Source organism: Rhipicephalus microplus, chromosome 2 (assembly GCF_043290135.1).
Source record: "Rhipicephalus microplus isolate Deutch F79 chromosome 2, USDA_Rmic, whole genome shotgun sequence".
NCBI lineage: Eukaryota > Metazoa > Arthropoda > Arachnida > Ixodida > Ixodidae > Rhipicephalus > Rhipicephalus microplus.
This window is the reverse complement of record NC_134701.1, coordinates 202,159,048-202,167,448: the sequence shown is the minus strand read 5'-3', so window position 1 is coordinate 202,167,448 and position 8,401 is coordinate 202,159,048.

The following is an 8,401-nucleotide window of genomic DNA, read 5'->3' as shown; positions in this document are numbered from 1 at the left end:
CACTAATATTTTAAATGCGAGAGCATTAAGAAAAACTGACATCGGTAGCTTTGACCTCAAGAATACAAAGAATAAATGTTATAGTTCCACAGGAATCAAACCGAAAGATTCTGCGTGGCTATCAAATATTGTAGTACGGAGCCACGCCAGGTCTCGGATTGCTTTGGAAACAGACCTTATGGAGGCGTAATGTTTCTGAAACATCAATTGTGGTTGCAGTGATAGCTATGCAAATATAAAAACATTACTTATGTACCCTTAGAATACAAGCCGTCACGTCTTGTTAAGGTATAATGTAATTAGGCGCTACCCACAGAAGTATATTTACGTACCAGTGTCCAGGGCTACCATACCCGCAAGTAGAAGTGGGACTTCACTGTCTCCTACAGGACGCATCCGACATCACTCACACTGTTTTTTTTTTCAGGATAACACAGTCATTACACGCCTGGATTTCGTATTGGTTTAGTGTTTAGTACCTGACACATTTCAAAGATGTGCTCGCCAGCATCTGTGTCACTTCGTTTCAATCCTACTCCATCCTTCCTATCAGAGCGTTCACTCTTGGAAGCCATCCCACGGGGAACATGATCCTCGCATTGCCCATTGTGAAGCCCACCGTTGGTACATGGCCTACGCTCTCTTGTCACTTGGCCTTTGCTTCATTTCATTGCCACTCGGGAGCCTGGCCAATCAACCATTCCCATAAAAAAAAAAAAGGAGACGGTGGTCTCGCGGGACACAACAGGAGTGCGTCTCCAATTACCGCCTCTCTGGTGTCGTTTTACGCGTGTTCCTAACTCATCTAGGCCTCGCCGCTCTTTTCTTTACTTAAGCTTCCTGAAATGGTGCAACGCCTTTTTTTTCCTATACGTTAGTTTCTCTGTCCTTGGTCTCTCTTGGGTCTGTCCTATCGCAGTCTGTGTTTCTGTAGTTGGTGTTGTGATGGAATTTTCGTTGCAATCGTCTCGCGTTTGTAGCCGTCTTCGTCACAGTCCGGCCTCGTGCCTCTACCTGTTCTTGACAAGCGTGACCAACTGTCCCTTTTTTGTGCCTAGGTTGTCTGACGCTATATTTGTTTCAGAGGGCAGGCCCACCGTCTTCAATTGCGCCCCTTAATGGGCTTCTCTAAAGTGGTCCACGTGCCTTCTCTTTGTGAGGGCCGTCGGCTTTCAGCAGTAACGAGCGAATTCAATAACCTTTAGACGTATCGCATTTCATTTTCTTACTTCCTCGCTTCATTTTAGTATCATTTAGACTGCCGTTCTTTTAATCCTAATGAATGCTTAACTTTATCTTACTCGCAAAATTCGCATAGTTGCTATGGTTAAGAATACATCGAGCACACCAATCACGCTGTGTTCGTGCAATCGCCTCCCTGATATGTTAAGGCAAATTTAATGTGTCTTTTCATTTCAGTAGTTTTAAGGTGACGTGCATTCTTTAGAGTTCTCAACAGAAAAGTTACCTAAAAAATAAACCTAGATCCGACTTTGGTGAGTCTTTATGCTTTTCTACATTAGCCGAGGGAAATATTTTGAAGCCTTCTTAAAAACGTGTCAGCTAATATTTACCATATTGTAACTTACTTGGTGTAACAACTATCAGTGTTTGTGGTTATGGTTGTGCTTACATTGAGGTCATGATACACAAAAACTCAACAAGCAACGTAGAAATTTGCACAACACTAAAATGTTTAGGTAGATCGCTGCTATAGATGCTAAACAACCGACAGGCTCTCCACAAGTGTCGTCTAATTGCAGATTTGACGGTGTTTGTCGGCAGGCGGTAGGCGCAAAGGCGCAAGCCGAATGTGGCGTCACACATGCCAAAATGAGACGTAAGCTCACCACACATCTCTAATGCATAACTATCAGTGAAAATGTTAAATAACCACTAACTCTGCGTGGAAGGCGCAGCACTGCTACAGCGAAAGCTGGAAGAGCGGCCTTTCAAAGCCCTATTTTAACACCTTTTGGGTATCTCCTGCAAGCACACTTGCAGGGTACTACTTACGCCATAAATCATCCAGTAGTAGGCAGGCATTCACTCAGTCCATTCTTCGTCATTCTTTAGAAAAACGTGGTACCCTCTGCACACTTGCGATTTTTGCAAGTGTGCAGATTTTTTGTGCGATTTTTTGTGGTGTGGCTGACTAGAATGAAAAATTATGCCAGAAGATTTTGCAATATCACTCAACTCTCCCACATTAGGTATGCACCGCAGATAATAGGTGAACAAGATCACGTTTTTGTACAGGGTTTAAGCATTCGACGCCCCACTCGTTGCACAATTCGCATTATGTAACAGCTGGTTGTTCTTTAACTGTTCTAAAATGCTTTTCTACTCATATTTACCCGATTGCTTTCCCGGCATCGAGCTTGCTCGAAGCCAGTTTACGCCGGAGCTCTGAGCACCAGCGTGTCTCAGTGGTAGAATGCTTTGCTGGCAACAGGGCACCTGCTTACGAATCCCATTGTGTCATTGGTGTTTTTTTATTTACTGAGTTTTTTTTCGTGCGACAGTGGTTTGGGGAACCAGCGGCTGCGGCTGACAACTGCGGGCACGTGAACCATATTGTGGTCTCATAACAGCTTTGGCTATAAAATTCTCTATGGGCATGATCTCTTGCGCCGAATCTTGCCTTTAATATCACTAAAAAATTGTTCCGCCTTCAACGACACTTGCACGTTCGAGCGTGTAATTTAACAAAAACTATGCGAGAAGGCATGAGGAAATACTAATAAATCATTTTGTATTATAAACTGCAGCCTAACAATAAAAATTCGCTCTATTCGCAGTCATCGCTGCCCCACCCAGATAAAGTATGCATAGATTCCCAACGTATATTGTGCATCTACGCATATTCTCTTCTCTCGTGTCGGCGCAGAGACATGACAATGGTATGCTCATCGCTTCTGTTGTTACAGCTCCTCTGGCTCAGGTGTCCTGGTGGCCTCCCATCCTTCTGCAGTATGGCTTCGTTGATGTACTCTGTACCCTGGACACGTATCTTCCTCAACGAGCCTTGTCAATGAAAAATTCGTAGATTTTCTTCAGACCTTGTAAGCCAATGCGCGATATGCCGCACGAATCTTGGCTGTGGAAGAAATTAGCACCTGGTGAGGGGCATGCTGCACTGATACAAACATTGAATCCGGCGTGCGATATCGAAGCGCACCCAAATTGCGGTCCGCTGGGCACGACACCGCCACAAAAATGGGATGATGACAACTTCTGTTGTTACAGGCTAGTTACGTGAACAATGCCAGTGGCTTTAGGTGTAATGATTGCTGTTCAAGCACTGTCCTGCCTAGTTGAGTTCTGAGGCGATGTAAAGTGTGCGTTGAGCTGCTTTGTGCAACTTCATGCTTATCTCTGTGCATCTTTCCAACTTTTGCCTTTTGTGGATGTCGAACTTAACCCTAGACCAGAAGAGCCTGTACTAAACTTTGAGTGCAACACAGAAGTAGGCCACGCTGCAATATTGAATAAATTTAAGTAAAGCATGAACTTAGTCGGCGTCTTGGTGTTCCGCGTTGCGGGAATTCTAGAAGGATCAGATATATGGTCTCCATCTGCAAAACCGCAATCACACTCAGAAGTTTCAGTGCACCCATTTTCATGTAAAAAATGCTTAGTGTAGGCAGTTCTTAATCCTAATTTATGAATAAGGGTTTGTACATTTCTGCCTAAAGATGATGACATTTCAAATTTATTTAGTGTATTCACATGATATAAATCAGAGCTTTTGGAGTTTCGCTGAAACCACGTATTTTTACACATATTGAATAATTTTTTCCGTAAAATGCAGTGTTATTCACTTTTCGATATCCGAATAGAAGTCAAAGAATCTTTGTGATGTTCTTGTCGTGCTGTTTCATCAGCTGCTGTGTTAGTGTGTATATTTCGATGACCCAGTATCCACTGAAGTATTATTTTATGTTGGTTTTTGTATGCCTTTGCGAGCTGCCAAGTGTCGGGTAAATAAGGCCATCATTTATTGTTTTCGAGTTTATGCGTCAGAGTTATGTTAGTGCTGCTCGTGAATCACTAAAAATTACTCATTTCTGACCATCTCTCAAAAAATTAATAAATTTTAAAGCGCTTAGAATAGCGAATAGCTGAGCTGTTGCAGACGATGTCACGCGGAATTACAGAAATGTATTTTTTACGTTCAGTTGTGGTACAATACTTGCGGGTATACTGGAGCCATCTGTATATACATGCATATAACCCTGATATCGCGTATATATCTAGAGTGCTATAGTTGTTGGGCGTCTCCGATTTTCATGTCATTTTTGTGACTACGCCATTCACCGACACTTCTGTCTTTGGTATAGCGTGAGCAGCAATAGAGGTTTATTGATGTCACTACCGAAAAGTAATTATTTACTTTTCGGCAATGAAACACATGTAAACAGAAAAGATCGCGGCAAGAAAAGAGTGTTGATAGCCACAGCCACTTCATTCAGATAGGGGTGAAGTGCAAACCATGCCGACGTGCTTATGAATTTGGGTACTCATTAAAGAATCCCCCCTTGTCATAATTATTCGGGAATCACCGAAACGAACCGCCTCATAATGAAATAGTGGTTTTGGCACGCAGAAACACAGAAATTAAGAAATGCTCACCATTTACATTCTTGTTAAAAGCAGTGCCTACTTCAGAGAAGAGTACGCTTTAGGCTTCTAAATAAGCAAATAAACTCGAAAAAAAGGAGGACCAACTGCCGAGTGGTGAAAAAGTACGTCCCTCGAGTAGCTGCAAAACGAGCAGTGCCAAACATTCAGGGCGAGCAAACTTCGACCCGACGCCAAGGCCGCAGTGATAGGCAGATGTGCGCCACGGGTTAGTCGGAGCAGTGGTTTGCACCCCACTCGAGGGAATATGTCCGGCTCTGCGTGCCACAATAACACCACGCTCACCACCCTTCCATCCTCCACCCACAACTTTGGACGCAATGTGCTCGCGAAAGATTAAGCTCTGTTGTCACCCTGCTCGGTTTACTTTATTTCGACAGCGTGAAACTCGCCATCACCGTGCCTTACGCTCTTCGAGCTGCGAGAACATAAACTTCGAAAAACGATGGCGGAGATCCAAAATGCACGAAAGGTACCAACCCTTGTCAAACTTCCTGCTCACTGGTCCGCAAAGCCCATTCGCAATGTACAGCGTCAGTCGTACAACGTCGGAAGAGTCAGTTTAGAAGTCAAGAAGGCGAACCCTTTTAGGGAGCTTGTTGTAGAAAAATAACCCGAAAACTTCGCTGAGTTAGAGGGCTTTCCTTTAGAGGTTTGTTAGTCGAAAGGAAGTGCGAGCACGCTTGGCTGAACAACAAAACATTGAAATACTAGACGCAACCTGATCATGGCAAGAACGTTGATCCTTCTTCCGAATCATTAAAGTGCATTAAAGATTAAGAGCATTGTCCACGCTTAGCTCTCTCGTTAAGTCGCTGCCCTGATGAGCATTTTCGAAACTACGAAGTAGAATCGATACATTGGAGTTAGCTTTTTTTTATTAAAGGCTATGATGTTTCTTCGTTGGTAGCTCAAGTATAAAATAATGCACCGCTTTTCCTGTTGGATGAACGATATAAAGAGTTCACCTTGCAACACCAGTAGCGGTGACAAACATCGCCAGAATTCAAGTATATATATATATATATATATATATATATATATATATATATATATATATATATATATATATATATATATATATATATTTATATGCAGAACCAATCAAGAGAAAGGAGGAACCACTGATAAAATTTGTATTAAAAACAACTGTGATGGTGAGAGATACTTCAGCAAACATGAAAGATTTTTTTTTTATGGCTCCTGTTTTGCTTGACAGCAAAAGGAGTCAGAAGCCTGTGTCGACTCGTGCATGGCGTTTATCGTTCTATTTGTTTCTTTTGTTTTAACTAAAGGAAACGTGAAATCAAGTTGAGCAAAATAAAAATAAATAAGCATGGTACCAAACAAGACACAGACTTGTATTCTTACCACAACCGATGCTTCGCCATAATTAAGAAATAAATAAAACTTCCTGTAGCATTAGGACGTGTGTGAACTACAGAAACCCTCGAAAATAAAACTTTATGATGTAACCCAACGCACAATTAAGGCTAACCATCAGTGCTGATCATTGAAGGTGCGACAAAGGCAACAAACAGAGCCAGTACGTAAATTCACACAGGTACTGTGTGTGCATCTGTCTCCATCCGTCATAACCGTCAGTTCCGCCTTGAATTTCAAAGTATGCTGAAAGAACCAAATATCACGAAAGTTTTTAATAGACTTAGGTATATCATCTGCCGCAATCAGGCACTTCGTAGCTTATCAGCTTCTCATCGCTTTTTTTTTTATTCGTCGCAGCTTTCTCCGCTAAACGATGCAATACTACACCCAGTAAGTTTTCCCAAATGCAAATTCACAACACCGAAAACTTTTCTGGTGGAGGTGTTGTCGTTCCGGTGCTTTTATTTCTAGTTCGGCTTTCCCCGTTTACAGCAGAAAGCCACCGAAGAGCGTACAAAACGTTTAACCGAGTGCCGAGTCAAGTGCTCAAAAATTAGCCACCCCGGTCCATACGAAACCCGAAGGCAGTGAACAAGCTGCACCAGCCGTAGCGTGATTATGCGCTCCTTTTGCAGCGTCTCGCGGTAAACGTGAGACGGTGAGAGCGGTCTTGTTCTTTTCTCGCCGCCTCTGCGGACGCAAATATAGGAACCCGAAAGAAAGCTGCGAACTGTGCCGAAAAGTTGGAACTTTGAAATGCACGTTAAGGAGTGTCCTCGAGTCTGCTGAGCTCTGCGCGGAAGAAATAAAAAAAACAACTTTCTGACGTAAACACACAAAGTTTAACAAGCTATAAAGCAATTTAGTTTGCACATCCCAAAGTGAAGCTCTCATTACTTGGCAGAACTCGTCTTCAGGCAGTCACTGCGTGAGCGGAACAATACTTAAAGTGAGTAGCAAGCTATTCATGCTTCTTACAAAGCATGCCTCCGCACTATCGTTATCATATTTCTTAGTGCAATACTATGTTGTTTGTAAATTAGTTTATTCAGTTGAGGAGAAGGGGGAGAAGGTTTGCGTGTGCCTACACTTTTTGTACAAATCTTCATTCATTCACTCTTCTTTAGTTATTTATTTGTTTTGTTCCTCCTGTTCTGCCAGCCCAAATAGGGATATTGAGAAGAAGTGTCAGAGAAGGCGAAAGGCGTAGTGGTAACCTTCGGCTGCATAAGCTACAGCTACAGTTCACGAGAGGTGGGAAAGGTGGGGGTGCAGGGGTCACAGTGTGGTAGAGAAAACAGTCACAATCCGAATCAGCAACTAGCAGGAGAAGAATAAAAACTTGATGTAAGGTAAATAATAAGGTGTTCAACAAATTTTAATTCCAGGCGAGAGCAAAGAAAAATAAGACTTTCATGCAAAGAAGGTGCACAAACCAGAGAGTGGTACTATACCACGTATATATTTTGAATAACCCATCGCGAAAAATGGCGGATTTAGTTATTGTTCAATATGTCAACCAGATTCGGAAAGGGGGCTTGCTGGCAGATCAATAGCCTTTTTTTCTAATCACACATGCTGTCTTTTTCGTGCCTTTATTCATGTGTCGTTGTATTGAGTTGGCCCGAAAAAGTACCCTAATGCTCAATACGTCGTTTTTCAACCATACAGTGTGATATAGCATGCAGAATGCAAGGTATATATATTTCATTACAAGCTGTGTAAAGCCCAACATAATTTGGGGCTAAACAATTTCGCGGCTGCACTTATTCCCACTGTTAGTACACTAAAGATGTCTTCAAATATAAATTTCGACACCCTCTTAGCACTTCTGGACAGCTAATCCGGTTAAACAGGCAATATTTTGTCAGTTTGGTGATCGATTTTCTTTTTTTCAGCCATGGAGATATCTTTAAAGTCCTTTCGCAATTGGAGATGTGAGCGCTTGTGGTTGGTATTGGCATCGACCTCGCTCGCAGGTGCTTCACAAAAATGGTGAACCTTGACGGATTCCTATATAGGCATGAAGGCCAATTTCTGTGTGATTGTAGTAGGACAAACACGAAAGACAGCTTTCATTTGTCAGACTTCAGTACGGGTGATGGCAGTGCGTGAAACAACCGTGGAACATCAGCATGTATCCTTTAGCAAGTTTTGATCTCTCTTCAGGCAGTTTTATCACTGTCACGCGTTGATGTAAACGTATCTGGTGCGTATTAAATAAAGGCACAGCTCTTATCGGCAAGGTGTCAACTTTGTTAGGGTTGGAGTTCGGCGTGGGCTCCCGATAGGGCGCAGTTCTCCGCGAGAACGCCACAGAGTGTACCTTGTCTTAGCGCTCCGGAGTGCCGTGCTAAGGCTTTTAGATATG